The sequence below is a fragment of the Hevea brasiliensis genome, chromosome 8 (genome assembly GCF_030052815.1).
Source record: "Hevea brasiliensis isolate MT/VB/25A 57/8 chromosome 8, ASM3005281v1, whole genome shotgun sequence".
In the NCBI taxonomy this organism is placed as follows: domain Eukaryota; kingdom Viridiplantae; phylum Streptophyta; class Magnoliopsida; order Malpighiales; family Euphorbiaceae; genus Hevea; species Hevea brasiliensis.
The window spans coordinates 16,367,549-16,386,551 of NC_079500.1; the positions used below are offsets into that span (position 1 = coordinate 16,367,549).

Here is a 19,003-nt window from a genome sequence, read left to right on the forward strand (position 1 = left end):
TAATTGATTTATTAAATTTATTAAAAACCATTAATTTTATTTTTAATGACATCTTATTTTTTGAAATAATTTTTAATAATATCTTTTAGTAATAAATTAATTTTAAACTTTTAAATTTAATTTTTAGATCTGTTTTTTTTAAATAATTTTTAGATCACTATATAAAATTTTGAATTTAATTTTTCTTATTAGTCCACCTAATAGAGACTGAGACGTGTACATTCTTTACATATTTTTTTTTTCCATTTTTTATTATTTATTTATTTATTTTTCTGCTTGACTCCCTCAAAATTCCGCATTTCATCTTTTGGTCTCTTCTCCTACTTCATCTAAAAGTCGCCCGTACGATACAGTGATCAAGAACACAAAAATGGAAGGCATCGATACCTGCATCCCAAACTGCCCTTATTGCCAGTATAGTCCAACACTTAACTACTTCTCTTTCGCTTCTTCTCCTTCTCAATGCCCTAATTGCCAAAATAATTGGTTTACATCCAACTACGGCATCCCCAGCTCTTCTACTTACGTTTATGAATCGCCACCTCCACCTCCACCTCCACCGCCTCCTCCACCTCCTCCTCCACCGCCTCCTCCACCTCCTTCTCCACCTCCACAACAACAACAATCATTGAAACCTCCGCCACCACCACCAACACGACCACAGCAAGGACGGCGACCACCACGACGACCGTCCAGAACAAGAAGCCAGATAGATGCAGGTCTTGCAGAGCAATATCGAAAAAGACAGGCTCAGGCGATGCCCCGTCTAACTGAAGTTGACATTCCCATCGGAGATAATCCAGATTGGAGTAAATTTTCTCTCTCATTCTTAATAAAAAAAATTTTCTGTGTATATTTTTTTTAATCACCTGATTATTAATTTCTATACACAATGAATGCCAATACTAAAATTGATGTATTTATGAACAACAATTTGTATTTTAAAGGAAAAAAAAAACACATTTGGTGGATTTGTTAATCACGTTATTAAATAGGGATGCATAATCTTAGGTATTAGTTTAATTGCTAAGTGGATGTGATCTCATCTTATTATCAATTGTTGATAATAATATGTAATTATCCACATCTATTAATATGGACAATAATTGTAATTAATTGGTGAAGGAAAATAAAATATACATATCAGCTTTATATAAATATATCAATGAGTAATACTAAAAAAAAATATATCAACTATTAAAAATTATTTATTTGAATGTTGACAAACATAAAATATTTATTTATTTTTATTTTAAAAAAATATTTACATTATTTTTACTAAAAGAAAAAAAAGAAAAATATTTTTAAAGAAAAATGATGAAAAATAATATCTTTTAATTAAGAAATCATTCACTACATGTTCACTCTCACTTACAATAATACGGATCTCAACCGTTCATTTGATTGCAGGAGATCCATCTCTTTATCTCATGGGATTGCAGTTTAGCATAGTGATCGTCTGGACTGCTATGATCATTCCCTCAACGCTTGCGGCGGTGATGGGTGGTGGCAATGTAAACAATATTATCATGCACGTAATTTTTTATGGGAAAGCATTGAATTACTGAAAATTGATATCTTTTTCTATTGCAAATCAGGTTGAGAAAGCTGAAGCAATCCAAAGTTCGCTCTTTACAGCAGCGATAAACACGTTCTCGCAGATTTTGTTGGGTTCTCAACTTCCGGTGGTGATGCAAATATCCGAAGCTTTCATCATCCCAGCCATCTCCATTGCTATATCAACTAATAATAAATTTAGTGCGACACTGACTCCTCGTCAGGTTAGTTGCCTATTTTGTCAATGCTATCTATCTATATCACGTACATAGAGATGGCATTTTTTTTATCCAATTTAAGTATGTTTAATTCGAAATGATGCATAATTTGTTTAGATTTATACTAAATTAATAATGTTTTATCCTTTTAGTCAACTTGATCATCCCAACTTGAAAATTTGATCCAACTCACTTGAATTTGATATGAATATTAAATTGATAAAATTTATATATGAAGTTTTTTTTAAGATAATAATAATAATAATAATAATAATAATAATAATAATAATTCATCATAACAACGGATCCCATAAATTCATTGTTAATACTTTTATTGACAAAGTGTTTAATAGCATATTAAAATTTATCATTAAATTTTAAAATTAACTTTAAATTAGTGAAAGATTATGATTGCCACTAACATATGTTAGATCGTTGAATTCGGTGCTAAAAATCCCTTTTTTTTTTTTTTTTTGTAGTTACCTATTTGACACATTTTAACCTATAGAATATCTGTCTAATTAAAGTCCTCACTTGACTTTAAATTTTTAGGCCGAGAGATGTATGTCCACTTTTATTTAATTTGTGGCACATAGTATTGTTTTTCCCTGCAACAGAAAGAATCGTGCACATAGGATCCCTTATCAAAAGGAAATAGACTTGAATTCAAAATTTTCCACTTTGATAATAAATATATTAAAAAAAAAAAATCTAACGTCAATTAGGTTATTAAGAAGCGGTGCATATGGTTTAATTAATGTATATTGTTGTGCTCACATGGCGTTTGTATTTATTTTTTGTGGGTGGTCCTCCACATTAGATGTTTAAAAGATCAATGAGACGTATGCAAGGAGCAAGTATTGTTGGGTCCTTCAAATCATCGTTGGTTTCTCTGGTCTAGGGGGGATTTTCGCAAGGTGGAATATTTTGTAATTTATTCAATATATCAAATAAATTTTAGTGGAATTTGGGATTTTTTTTTAATTAAGAGCTTTAATTTGGATTTCTTATGATGCCAGCAAGCTTACCATTCTCTCTTCTATTCCTCTTGTGACTCTCACTGGACTTGGGCTTTATGCCCGTGGATTCCCGCAGGCAAGGCCTATGCTTTATTCAATTGGTTTTTTTATAAAATAGACATAATTTGTAGGTTCCTTCCATAGTTATTTTATTTTTAATTTAATTTATTTTCTATTATTAAATTAAAATTTATCCATTCATTCAATGATAATCATTAATAAAATAAAATTTTCTTTATAAAAATTAAAGTTATGTTTTGTTAGCTGGAATATAATATTCCATCCAATTGCATGTTAATGTTGCAGTTTGTTCCATTAATTTGAAATTATACGTGATGTGATATTTCTTCAATTGGATTGATGCTTGTAGTTGGCAAAATGTATTGAAATTGGACTCCCAGCAGTGGCTATTGTGATTTTCTCAACCCAGGTAAGTTACATGGTTTATTAATTACTTATTTTCCAAGTTCTCTTGTAGTTGGATCTATCCTGTAATATGTAAGAATCAGATTTTTTTTTTTCTTTTTACAATTTGTTTAGGCAAATTATATTATTCAGGTAAATTGTCAAAGTATTTTTTTATAAGTAAAAATTTGATTAATTATAAGACTAGAAAAAATTTAGCATAAATCGCTAACTAAATTGGATCGTTAGGCCATCCCATGATATTCTATTCAGATTACACCGAAGAAAAAAAATAAAATATACTTGAATCCAAAACATGAATTTTCAAAATTTTTAAATTTATATGCACAATGTAATATTTTGGGTTACTTTTCATATAGAAATTCATATTATTAATGCAGTTCCTTCCCTATATTTGGAAAACAAAAAGACCTATGCTTTTTCGATCAGTTGTGATCACGATCTCGATTGCAATTGCATGGACCTTTGCAGAAATTTTGACCGTGGCTGGTTCATATAATAATGCATCTCAAGAGAAACAAAATAATTGTCGCACTGATCGTTCAGGGCTCATCCCTGCTGCACCTTGGTGAGATCAAATTTACCAACTACAACTTGATTTTCATTCTTGCTTTATCTTCTCACTTTACATGTTGAATTACACATAAAATTGTTCTCTTCATATAATAATTTTTTACTTTGTATAAATATATAGTCGGTGTTAAAAGTGAAACAAGGTAGTTTAAACCTAGCTACTTTGTTTCCCTAAAATTTGAAGCTGCAACCATGAATTTGGCTTGCCAAACTTTGACTATCAACAAGATTTCAATTAGTTAAAGCAGCATGTACTAGCATAGGCAATTATTCTTTATCAATTTTTTTTACAAAGAGAAAGCAGAGGGAGAGAGTATTAAACATTAAAAAAAAAATTAATTTTTACTAAATTATCTTTTAATGTAATCTTAAGTAGCCAATCAAGGGATAACTTGATTAGTCTTTCTTCATCTTTAAGTTGTAAAAATCGAAGTGAACTTGAGTTCAATTCAAATATCTATTTTGAGATTATTCACATTTATAGTGAGAAAAGAAGAAGCCTATCTTTCATTTGTGTCTATCAATTATTATTCAGCACATTATTTCTTTATTAAATAAATTAAAAAAATAATTTGTAGTATGGACCATTTTACTGCTCTATTCCATGTGATGACATATAAAATTAATTGGTGAAACTTGCAATAATAACTATTATTTTTGTGACTTAAAATTTAAATATATTTTTTATAGAAACTCAAATTGTGACCCGACGGGAAAGTCTCGCGCTGCTATCCGATTGGGATAAAAAAGTGAGATTTGTGGTGGTAGCGGAGGGCATGGGCCTATAGAGTAATGTTGTAATATTCTATGCTTTCCGGTAGAGTTGTAAAATATTCGGAAAACATATTGGAGTTAGGGTTTAAGAGTTATGAGTGATTGTATCTTACTCTTTTCATCATAGTGAAACTTTTTTTCTCTTATATTGCCCGTGGACGTAAACCTTACTGTTGAACTATGTTAAATCCTGTGCTATTCTTTCTCTTTCTCTTTTTATACTGTGTGATTGTGCGATTTGTGTATGCGCCTTAAATTTGTATGCTGGTCATAATAATAACATTTTGCTACAATTAATATATGCAGGATCAAGGTACCAAATCCATTTCAATGGGGCTATCCTACTTTTGAAGTTAGAGATATCTTTTTAACGATGGCTGCTTCATTTGTTGCCACTATTGAGGTTAGATATATATACATTATGAGTATTTCCTTAATTTATTTTATATACATCTTATACTATGGTTTGCCAAATCACTCATTTAGAGAGAAAAAAAAAGCAAAAAAATAAAAAAAAATATAGCTTTTTTCTTAAAAAAAAAATTGTGTACAGTTATTGGAATTGCTCCCATAGGAGTCTATATTATTTATAAATTAATGTTAATAAAAGGTTTATTAAGAATGGATTAATAGGTAAGGGTGAGCTGATTTCGGTTCAAACTGAAAAATCGAACCGAACCGAGTCAATTCAGTTCAATCGGTTCGGTTTTAAAACTTAATCAGTTCGGTTCGGTTTTACATTATACAAATTTTAGTTATTTCGGTTTGATTCGATTTTGAAGAGAAAAAATCAGTTAAACCGAACCAAATAGTAATTTATATGTTCAAATCGAACCAAATCGAATCGAATCGATTTTTGAATTGATTTATTTTTATGAAAAATTTATGAATTATATTTAATTTTTTATATATTAATTGTTTAATTTCATTGATTAATAGTTATTAAGTTCAAACCAAAGTCAAAATTAGACCAAATAACTTGAAAATCAAGTATAAATTAAAAATCAATAAAAAATAAAACCGACCGGTTTAAATCGAACCGAACCAAAATAAAGTGATTCGATTCGATTCAATTTTTTATCTATTTCGGTTCGATTTGATTTCTCAAATACATAATCCAATTTTTATAATTTAATTTGGCTCGGTTCGAACCGAATACTCACCTCTATTAATAGGTTTAACACTACTCATTAATGACGATGGTATTCGAATCTCACACCTCCCTCACCATTTATTTTTCAAACTAAATATAATTAAGAAAAGGAAGAGGAAGACGAAATATGACTTTGTATTTTGTTTTTCTTAGGCTTCCAATTTTTGGGTTTTTGATTTTTTTTTTTTTTAAATTTACTTTCAAATATTTTAAATTATTGAAAATACAAAAATTATTTTTAATTAATTAAGAATAAAAATTAATGCTTTAATTTGTTTAATAAAAATTAGATTAGATTAAATTAAATTTAAAATTTTATGTTAATTAGGACGCAAAAATTAATTGAGCATTTTATCAAGCAAAGGAAGAAGAGAAGAAGATCACAAGCTGCGGTCGAGCTATTAGTTAACTATTTGTAATGTTATTTAAAATTAGTTAGCTAGTTTTAGAACTTAGTTAGCTAATTTTGTTAATCAGTTAGCTTAGCTATCAGCTGTGCTTTTCTTGTTAGCTCTCTTTCTTCTTCCTCTTTTCCTCTTGTATATGAACATCAGAAGGATATTCTAATCGATGAGAAGCACATTTTCATTCTAGCACATCTTTGTAATATGTTGTCAGAGCTAGAGATCCAAATCTAGATCTAGAGATAGTTATTTTCTTCCTTTCTTATTCTCAAGGCTTTACCGTTCATCAATGGCGGCAATGTCCTTTATAGCTACTGCAAGTCTATTAGAAGATGGTACTTCACTCTGTTATCTTTATCATTCAGAAAATCGGAACTCAGTAGTAGTAATTACCTGAACTCATCTCAACCAATTTTCTATCAAGGAGGAGATCTAATCAAGGGTTTCTTGATGGTACAATTTGTAAGTCTTCACAGCATCTCCCTTGGATTCGTTGCAATTATCTCTTTGCAGCATGGTTTCTAAGATCTGTTTCCCTTCGTGTTGCTTCAATTTGGGGAAAATTGCATCAAAGTTTTTTAGGGAGGTTTCGGGTCTATTATTCATCGAGTCTCAGATGTTACTACGGATTCAGTTTCAAGAAATATTGAGGACATAATCTAAGATAGCTAATCCATTTAAAGATCAAGTTCACAAGTTGATGCCGCTTCTGAACAATCAAATTACTTCATTTTCTTCTCAAGTGAACATGGCAGGAATAAATTCTTCCATTTTTTCTACAGCATCTTCATCAATTTCACATAAACTTTTTCATTCTCAATCTATTGTATATCCTTGGATTGTGGATACTAGTGCCACAGATCACATAATTTGTTCCAAGTCATTGTTTCTTAATTCAATTCCTGTGTCTAATTCCTTTGTGTCTTTGCCTAATGGAGTAAAAGTACAAGTTACTAAAATGGGTACAGTACAACTGAACTCTTTCCTTACTCTTCATAATGTCTTGCTTATTCCATCGTTCTCCTCTTCATAATGTCTTGCTTATTCCATCGTTCACCTTTAGTCTATCGTTAGTGAGCAAGTTAGTTCTGTCTAAAAAGGTATGTTTCATCATTCTGTCTCACTATTGTTTTCTCCAGGCCCTTTCATCATGGGAGACAATTGGTCTAGCAAAAATCAAGGATGGGTTATTTGTCCTGTCACAAGAAAGTATTAATCAAAGTATTTGTCATTCTTTTCAGTCTAATACAGTTTCTTTTGAAACCTGGCATCACAGGTTGGGTCATCCTGCTAATGATAGACTAGTTACTTTATAGTCCTAGCTTTCCCTTTCCTCTAAAAATTCTTCCTTTCCATGTGATACTTGTCCAAAAGCAAAACAAAGAAGATTATTTTTTCTCCCTAACATATTCCTAATACTTCTGGTCCTTTTGAGCTTATGCATATGGACATATAGGGCCCTTATTCTCAAAAAGATATTATGGAAATCATTTCTTTTTGACTATTGTTGATGACTTTACCGAAAATGTCTGGACTTTTCTCATGAAGTCAAAATATGAAGTCTCTTTTCTTGTTCCTCAATTTCAAAAACATGTTCCCTCAGTTTCTAGCTTCCATCAAACAGATTAGAATTGATAATGGGATTGAATTCCTTTCGCATTCATTCTTTGCCTCTAATGGCATTGTGCATCAAACAAGTTGTCTGTATACCCCCCAGCACAATAGTATTGTTGAGAGGAAATACCAGCACATCCTTAATGTTGCCAAAGCTTTTTTGTTTCATTCTCATCTTCCTCTCATGTTTTGCGGTTTTGCTATACTCACTTCTCCATATCTTATCAACAGAATTCCCATGGCCAAATATCAGAATAAATCACCCTTTGAACTTCTATTTCACAAAACTCCTTCATATTCTCATCTTAGAGCTTTTGGTTATCTGTGTTTTGCCTCTAATCTCATTGCTCATAGAAGTAAATTTGATGTTAAAGCCAAAAAGTGTCTCTTTGTTGGTTATCCAATTGATGTTAAGGGTTATCTTTTGTATGATCATGATTCAAAGACTTGTTTTGTTTCAAGAGATGTAGTCTTTCATGAAAGTGTCTTCCCTTTCTCAACAATCTTCTTCTCTTATCTCTCCACCTAGTTCTATTGTTCCAAATTTAGTTTTACCAACTGTTTCTATTTTTCCTTTATTAAATACATCTGTTTCTAATTCCTTTCCTCTTATTTCTCGGTCAACTTCTAGTCTACATACCATGTGCGATCATAATGTGTCTGATTTGTCTAATTTTGTCCCTACTTTAATGGAACCTTATCTACTGTTCCTGCCTTAAGAAGGTGTACTAGACAAGTTAGATTACCAGTGCATCTTCATACCTATCATTTATAATTGAAATCAGGTCAAATTCTTCCATCTTCTGTATCTTGTCATACTTCTTATCCTATTAAAAATTACATTTCCTATGATAGATTGTCTCCTCATTACAAGTCTTTTATTCTTAATTTTTCTTTCACTTTTGAGCCAACTTCATATCACCATGCTGTTCAATTTGATCATTGGAAACAGGCTATGAAGGATGAACTTGATGCTTTAGAATAGAATAGGACTTGGACTATTACTCAGTTGCCTATAGGTGCCAAATCAGAGGGTTGTAAATGGGTTTACAGGGTGAAGTTTAAATCTGATGGTACCATTGATAGGTACAAGGCTGGAGTTGTGGCCAAAAGGTACACATAGAGGGTTGGATTTGATTACTAAGAGAATTTTAGTCCTGTTGCTAAGCACACTACAGTTAGGACATTTCTTGCTCTTGTAGCCATTGACAGTTGGCAACTATCTTAATTGGACATTTCTTGTTTTTTTTTCGCTGCATGATTTTCCGAAAATGAACTGTAGGGTTAATAAATATTTTTTTGAGAAGATTTTATAATATTTTTGAAGAACATAATTTAGTGTTTCATGTCCTGAAAAAAATATGAATCTTCTTTATTATGTAGATAATGGATCCATATGATTGTAAAATAACATACATATCTACTGAATGCACCATACGAAAAATTATTTCATGCACTTGAAGCACACCCTCCGGACTTAGAATCCATAATTTACAGGGTAATAAAAATTTTAAGAATGGAAGATTTACTATTTTTTAGTAAATCTGAAATATTCTATAATTAACCTAATTTTTTTTCTTCGTGATTTTCTTTTATGCCTGCCATTTTGGCTATTTCTCTTTTCTTTGGCTTTTCCCTTTTATTGATAAGAGTTAATGTTAATGCAGTCCATAGGAACATTTTCCACCTCATCAAGATTAGGGGGAGAATTTCGTGCAAAACCCCCAAAACTCAATGGTCCAATTGCCAGACAGGTGACTTGTCAGAACTATATACTTTTATCCATTATCATCATGCTCATACTTGCTATTTGTTTGTAACTAAATATTTTTCTTTCAGTTTTAATGATTTCCTCTAAAAAAAATTGAAAATTTTTTATTACACTCATGATATCTATATAATATATCTATAAGTTTTTTAAAAATACACTACAATAAATGTTTAAACTAACAATAAAAAATTTTGTAGCCATATTAAATTTGTTTTTATAAAGTTAACATATAGTAGCAATATGAACAATTACTGCAAATGATACATAAAAAAAGATATGGCAATAATTGTTGTTTATTATTGTTATCATTGATAAACTTTTGACAGCAATAATTATTGCTGTTAATAATTTTTTTTTTGTAGCAATCATAATTTTTTAGTAGCAATATGCAGTAATTCTTATATTGCTGCCATAAATTTATGGCAGTAAATTTTATACTTTTAGCAGTAATATATAAATTGTTACATGTTGCTACAAAAAAAATTGTGATTGTAGATATTATACAATAAAATTATGATTGCTAAAAAAAAATTATTGGCTGCAACAATTATTGCTGTAAAAAATTTATCAATGATAACAATATTAAATAATAATTATTGTCATATTTTTTTATTGACTATTAACAATAATTTTTTATATTGCTGTTATATGTTAACTTTATAGCAGCAAAATTAATGTTGCTGTAAAATTTTTCACTTCTAACTCTAATATTTGTTATAGTAACAGTGAATTACATGTCCTTTAAAAATACTTTATTTATTTAATTAAGTGTCAATTAATCTTTTATTTCCCTTTTATATGTTTCTCTATTTTTTTTTATAATTATTTTATTTATGTTTTTTAAATACAATAATTTATCAATATATAATTTTTATTTTTTAAGCTTATTTTTTAATTATTATCATATAAAATTTAATTTGCGCACACATATATTTTATATAATAAAACCAAAAAGTCATAATCAATTATAAAACTAAATTATTAAATAATTTTATTGAAAAATATACTATTATACAAGCAAGTAAATATTATCGCCCACACTTGACCTTTTTTAAAATAACAAATTATCTTTTTTATTAATGTTTTATTTCAACCATTATCATAGAAACTATAATGCTTAATCTACTATTGCAAATTCAAAAAATGTATATATAACCTAAGATATTGTATTTATAACAAAATTATTGTATTGTATTAATTATTTTATTAACATAAAATTAATTTACAATATTTTTTTAAAAATAAATATTAATATACGTGCACCATGCCAGCACCTAACCAATTTTATTTTAACCTATTACACCATTGCTGTCTATTTTTGTTAATTTTTCTCCCTATTAATTTGTCTAGCTCATTGATAGTCATGCAATAAATATTCAAGTTTCAAACACTAAACAAAGAAAATATATTGAATGAATCCATTTATGAATTATAAAAAATGTTAAAAAGCCACCAACATATTAAGTGCAGTAGTAAGATCTACTGCACTTTTAAAAGAAAAACTCAGATTTAATCTTTTGAGAAGGTATTGTTGAAAGGGATAATGAATTGTAAAACGAGCGTAAAGAGTTACCTTTATATATTAAAAAAAAAAGATTATAAATAATAGAAAAAAATTATAATAATTAAGTCAAAAGAAAATATTAGGATTGCAATATGGATGTTTAATTCGTAATTAGTTTAATTTATTTACCACACCTTTTCTATTTGGAACAATTTGATTTTGCTTGTTTTTTCTCATTTTGTTGATAAGACTTTATGTTTTTGCAGACTACTGAAAAATCTGGTGATAAAAAATATTCGTCAATGGCAAAGAGAAAGTATAGGAGTGCACTACCTATTTCGCCTGATCTACTCCGTTATGCTATTGGCTTACAGGTACCAAGTGATCTTTTTATTTTTATTTTTTTTCTTCCTAAAAGACTGTTTAGAATAATTGTATTTTATAAAATTTTGTGAAAATTATTTTTAAATTTAAAATTTTATATTTAGAATTAAAAAAAAATAATTTTTAATCCTGTAGAATTGAACATTATTATTAAAAATTTCATAAAAATAGGTGAAATTATCACATAAATTTCACAAAATTTACCGCACATTTTTATAAAACTATCCATATTTTCATACTTTATTTTTTTTTTCTCTCAAAAAACTCCATTTTTCACCCTCATCTTCATATCATCATTCTTTTCACTCACGAAGCCCATTTTTTCACCCTCATCTATTTATCTTTGTATTTTGACATTTTTTTTTAATATGACTATGGGGTATTAATGCATTTTTTAATAATAGAGAATAAGTCATAAGGAAAAGATGTGTTATTGATAGATATTATTTTGTCATTCTAAATTATTTAATTTACATAGTGGTAGATATTATTTTAAAGGTTATAATATATAAAATGTGAGTATATTATGTATCTTAAAAAAACAAAATTATATTAAGCAAAATAAATATAATTATGAAATTATTATTTATTTTATAAGATTAATATGTCAAGAATATTTTACGAAATAAATGTAAATGAATTGAATTTTCAATTCTGCATTTATTTCAAACATGATTTTGTGGAATTCAATTTAAATATTACCTCTGTTCATTTGTTTTATAGCATTTGGGCTTTGCACAGTAATTAAGAAAATAATCAAATACACTCATTTTTATAAAAACATACTTGAATAAATTATTCTTTATCTCACTTAGAAAATTATATAAATATTTATTATATTTAATATAAATAAAAAGTAAAATTAAAAAAAAAAGTTAATACTTTTTATTTTTAAATGTGATAGTGAAAAATTTAAATACCACAAATAAAATAAGAAAAATTATATATATTTTAATTTTCAGCATATACTAAATATGAAATTCACTCATCTATTTAGAATTTTTTTGCTGCAAGTTGAATTCTAGCATGCCAAAAAGAGAGGTTAAGATAGCCTTATAAATAAAAAATTTTTATTCAATGCTATTTACTGTGACTCTGAGGTAGTAATTTTTCTTTAATAATTCTCACCATTAGGCATTTTGAGATCTTTCACGTTCTGTTCTCGATTCAGCATCACTTATTATAACTTCTCTGAAATTTCAGGGAATTGGAACTTTATTTGATGCAGTTTTTGGCATGGGACTTGGTTCCACTGCTTCAGTGTAAGGAATAAACTTTAAATATCCAAAATATAATGTTAATTATTATCTCCCTCAATTTTTATTTTTTATATTTAAATTTTATATAATAATTAAAAAAATAATTAAATTATTTATTTTTTATAAAATATATTAATAATTAATTAAATTATTTTTTATTTCACTTAAAAAATTATATAAATATTTATTATAATATTAAATAAAAAGAAAGAGTAAAATTAAAAAAATTAATACTTCTTAATTTTTTAAATGTAATAAATAATTTTAAATAAAAAAAATTAAATATGAACAATAAAAATAGATGAAGGTAATATTTTTTAACGTGGAATCTCATTCATACTTGTAAATAGAATTGTGGATTTAAAAGTCTATCGAGATTAAATTGAGTGACAATTTAATGTTTTGTTCTTAATGTTTTAGGTTGTATATATTGCATTTCGCCTTTGTTTAATTTAAAATGGATAAAAAATTAATTTGATCTTTGTATTTGACACCATTGGCAAAATATTCAATTTATACTCTGTACTTATCGGAAAAGTTCAATTTAGCCCATTTTTAATTTTTTTTTTATCTAAAATAACTTAAAAATTTCAATTTTAACTCAATTTAACTCAAAAATTAAAATTGTTGGGCTAAATTTGTTGATTTCTTGATTTGAATTAAAAATCAAGAAATTTAATTTCTTAATTTTGGAGTCAAATTTCTTGATTTCTTTATTTAAACTTAAAAATAAAAGGCTCAATTTTTTCATTTTATTAATTTTTAGGTTAAATTAAACTTAAATTGAAATTTCTGAAAAAAATTAAAAAGAATTAAATTGAACTTTTTCAATAAGTACAGGGGTGTAATTGAACTTTAAGCCAAACTTAATTTAACACATAACAACTCTTATTTTTAGCAACAATTTATTAATATAAATTAGGAAAACTTAGCATAGACAAGTTCAATTACACCCTGGTCAATCGACCAACCCGATACACTCAAACCTAAAACTTAGCATGCTAAGTGCAAAAACCTTACAAAAGGAAATACAACCAAGATCAAATAGAGTTCAGCTACAAAAATGAAAATAACGTTGCAACAATAGCTCAAAACCAAAGCATAAAGAAAACCCAATCAGCATAAACAAATAAATAAGGTCCCTGGCATAAACTAGCATCAAAACTAAGCACATAAATGCCCACTATCAACAGCCATTATGTAGTATCAAAAATTCTAGAGAAAAGCCTCATCCTAGCAACATCAACCAAGGACCACTCCAAAGATGACTGGATATTTCATGAAACAAATGGTCCTGCAATCAATACATGTATAATAAAAAGGAGTGGACAAACCCAATTTCAGTTTTGCTATTTTTTGGTTACCAAATTCAACCTTTACTTTACTTTCTTGTACACTTGAAAGGCCCTTGATTTTGGAATAATTTTCCTTTCAAATTCTGTTTCTTTTTTCTTATTTATGATCATTGGAGCCAGCAGATATCTAGTTAAAAATAGAGAGTTCGAAAATTGTATGGTCATTGCTGATTCCTTGACATATTTCATATGATTATGAAAATTCTGCAAGGAAAGTAAAGAAACTAAGACAAGCCAAGACAAAGCAAAGTCGTATTAGTATTATGCTATAAATGGCTTCCACTTGTATTTGAATTTGAGACTTCACAACATTGGAGACAACTCTAATATCACCAAGCTAAATCTCATTGATAGATATGTATTATTAGTATTATAGTATTTGGGCATCTAACTCATAGTACATGGCGTGGAGATTTAAACTTCACAATTCCAACATTTCAAAAAACAAAGTAGATATTAGTTAATAAATATAATAATATTAACAAAGTGGGCTAGATTATTCGTGTAAAATAGCAAATATAAAGCATTAAAGACATGAAGCTTTCTAGATATTCTTACTTTTACTAATGTTTTATTTGCAAATGACACTCTTATTGGAAAGAGCTGCCTGTAGCGAAGTTCGGGCAATCCTCAATATTCTTTCTAGCTATTCTGAGGCAACAGGGCAAAGAATCAATTATCACAAATCTTGTATTTGTTGTAGAAAGCATACTAAGTCTCAGTTTAATCTAGCTATGATGAACCTAAAGTAGATGAGTGCTGAGGACAAGTGTCTTGGATTGCCATTATTTTGGGGAAGATCAAAAGTGCAAGCTTTGAATTTTATCAAAGAAAGAGTGAAGGCAAAAACTCAATCTTGGAAACAAAAGCTATTGTCTCAGGCAAGAAGGGAAATGCTCATCAAGTTAGTTTAAGTGTAATTCCCACATACTCTATGACTATTCTGAAATATCTCCAAAGTTTCTGTAATAAATTGAATTGTAACACTCCTGACCCGTTTACAGTGTAGCCGAGTAAGGCATGTCACACTCGGTGCCAGAATATCCTATCTTATCTTACTTTATTCCTTTAATAGTTTTGTTCTCGTTATATTTTAATATCAATTAAATTCATAGAAGAAACTGACGGAGTTTTCCCTATTTTATATCTAGTTAGCATATTTCATTATTCACCTGCTTGAAATTTTCAATAATATTTTACAATAAAAATATCATCTATGCTCATCATAATCATTTCACATTCAACTCTTGCAACTCATTCCATGCTCAATTCATATATCAAAATTTTCAAATCTTCATTAATTACACAATGTACAAACTAATTACATAAATTCATAAACTACATGATATACAAATTAATTACAATTTTATAATTTACATTTCAATATAATAACTAATTATAAAATACAAAATATAGAATATGATTTATATGGGCCCTATCTACATGTATTGCTGAGGAGGTGACAACCTTATACACTTCTGATACTTCTGTAGATCTGGACTCCAAAAATTTCAATCAAATGTCCACTGGGTTTTAGCTTCAGTACCAGCGCGAAGGAAACAAATCCATCGCGCTAAGCATTTCTGCTTAGTGGTACAATAATATAAGAAAAAAAATAATATACAAAATACATATGGAAATAAAACATGGTTCATTGTAACATTTATTTAAATTATAATTCTATTACTAATCTTTTGTATCGTTTAATTCAATACTTTCTAGGTTATCTTTGATTATTAATCATTTAATTCAATACTTTCTAGGTTATCTTTGATTATTTCATAATAACTAAGGCTCTCAGAGTCATTTCATAATAGATAAATTTTTAACATCAGTCCAGTTCATTTCAATTCTTTCTGCTAAATAACTAATCTAATTTATTTTAAGTCTTTTTACTCATTTATTTAATTTCTAATATTTTTAATTGTTAATATTCTTAACTTATTTTAATAAATTTTACTGTCCAAGTAACTTATGACAGGTTGACTAAACTGGATAACGGTTCGTTGGCACTGGACACGGCAGTGTCTCGGGTCATCATACCATGGGACGTGAAATACGGAACGTCAACCACGTATGCAATCAGTATGGCTAAAAGCCATGATAACAGATCAGTATGGCTAAAAGCCGTGATAACAAGTAATCGGGCATAAAAGCCATAAGTGTGGGTATAAAGCCATAAATACAGACATAAAGCCTTACGCAGTACTGCTAAAATAATACCCTATTGGCATGCCAATCTATCTAATCTGACACACTTGTCTAGGCAATACATGGGCACATAAATACAATTAAATGTTAATATATTTTGTTTTATTATTTCATTATTTCATTACAAGTTTCAATTATAATTTAGAACATTTCAATTTTTATTCCTAGCTGAAGTGTAAATGTCTAAAATACAATTCTACCTAAATTATGCATGCATCATTTTATTCATTCATTATATCATTCATATTGATCACAATTTATAACAATTATTTTCATGTGTAATTGTACTCAAAGCATTATTCCTTATCTTTTTTCCAATAATGAGGACTAAAGTCTCATTCATATATTTATTTATTCATTACACTATGTATACAAATTATCATTCATATTCCAAGTAATCCATGAACATTTCATGGATTTCAAATTTAACTAAATTTTCCTTAAATGCTGGAGTCACTCAACTTCAAGAATTTAAATTTATTAATCACATTATCTATATTAATCATCCTAATAGTTTTTCTAATTTAGTATACCATTTCCTATATCATTGGGGTTACTATTCACTTTACTATTTCCCTTCAAAGGTTGACTTTTTAATTTATAATAGATTTGTTAAGCTTAAGTTCAGTAAGATACCACATTTTGCATTTTATTTTTGTTGGCATTGATTGCAAAACTCAATTCCTAGCTTCCTAGGTTTTATTTCAAATTTTTAAAATTTGAGGTCCAAATTCACTGTTCCATTGGACCTAGCTGCAGTAAAAATTTGATAAAATTTTCTTCATGAAAGTTGTTCGTTATTGTGTCTTCTTTAATTCCCTTTTTGAATCACTCCATTTGGAGTTTTGTAGCTCAAGTTATGACCATTTTACCATAGTTGGCCGGATTGACTTATACCCAGAATTCTGGACAGAATTGGTTTTACCAGATTTGGTGTCCTTAATTTGGTGGACAATTCCATTAGGTTAAGTCCAGAATTTGAGTTTGTGTTCTACATGAAGGTTGTTCTAAATTGTCTAAGCTTTCCATTGATATAAAATTCAAGTCAATTGGATATTTCTACACTGAGTTATGGCCAAATAAACAAAAACTATTTATTTGGTCACTTTTACCAGGTCCAGAATTGGTTACCCGGATTTGGTCAATTTTTAGGGTATTCTAAGTTTGTTTTCTGGGTAAGGTTTCTTCATCAAAGTTGTGCCATTATGTGTCTAGTTTCATGTCCAATTGGCCTTGCACCAATTGAACCTACACCTCTCAAGTTACAGCTATCCAAACTTGCTGGACTCACATCCAGCTCTGTAGGTCACCTAAGACAGCATACCTAACCTCAATTCCATTGGCATAAATCACTTCAATTCCTCATCAAATATAGCCAAATGGTCACTAATTGACCATTAGGACTTCCATTCACCAACACATGAGCAAAACCCTAAGTTTACCCCAAACCCTAACTCCAAAATTTCAATTTACTCAAACAACATGCAATCAAATGTTCTAATCATCAATTTCATGTTCAATTGCATCAATTCACACTATAATTGTAATACCCCTATTTGCATGGCCTGATATATTTTAATATTCCGGTGATCGGTGTCAGTCCGGACAATTAAGGGGATTAGAACCACATCTAAGATACCTAGATAAGCCTTGAATGAAAATAAATAGTGACTACCTGATAGGCAAGTATAAATAAGAAAAATAGAACATAAAAAGTTAAATGAGCCGGGAGTCACAGCGATGGGTGACCTTCCCGGGAAGTGACTACGAAGGCCATCGTAACCCAAATTTTGAACCGAAAAATATGATGCCACGGTCCTTAGGACTATTGTGAACACAGTGAAAAAGAGAAAATCACAGAAGAGAATTCTTAAGTAGGTCAAATAATTAGGTCAGGAATATGAAAGAAATATAGAATTACTTACAAACCGAATCAGACCGGCGAGGGGCAAATTGGTCAATTCACCCCCTAGATGTGACTTCTGACCTAACTGTCTAATAAAATCAGAGAAAGAAAAATTTCAGAATCGAGAATTAAATTAAAAAACTAATGAAAAATTAAGGAAAATAGAAAAAAGAAAAGAAAAAGATTTATTGCATCATATGGATGACATCATTTGTGATGTCAAAAATTTATTTTATTTTCCCACCATAATTGACCAAGTAAACAACATATAATAAGACATAAAATAACCAAAAAAATAATAAAAAATTATTTACTTCTTCCTCACAAAATCGGCTGCCCACTCCTCTCTCTCTCCACCATTGTTCCACCTCTATTAAAGCTTATGTCAAGCTTGTAAACTCACACTTAACCCTACTTTGCCCTCAAATTATTCCACTAAAACTTGTTAACTTCACTTGAGGAGACATTTGAAGAAGAAAAGAAAAGGAAAAAGGGAGTGAAGTGAAGAATTGAAGTTCAAAGTAAAGGTAAGCAATTGAATTGAAAATTTTGGTTTAATTACTTGTGTTTTTAGCTCAAGTAACCTAGAAATCAACTTAAAAATCAAAAGAAAATAAATATGGGGGATTAATATGGAATTCAGCCAGCCTATGGGAGATTAGAAATTGAATGAAATTGATGCAATTGAATGGTTGTTTAGGTTGAATTATGTATGTAGACCATGGATATATACTTTGATTTCACTATATTTTAAATTGGTGTAATTAGGGTTCTTGAACATTTTGAAAATTGGGAAAAATTTGGAGAATTGATCAATTGATGCAATTGACCTTAATTGAGTCGAGAAATAGTCAATTGGGACCATTTGTGGTGTG

General features: G+C 28.8%; 1 pseudogene; it reads left to right on the forward strand.

Annotated features, from left to right (window-relative positions):
• The first annotated feature begins 322 nt into the window (after positions 1 to 322).
• Positions 323 to 19,003, forward strand: part of LOC131182314 (nucleobase-ascorbate transporter 4-like) — a 34,201-nt pseudogene continuing 15,520 nt past the window's right edge.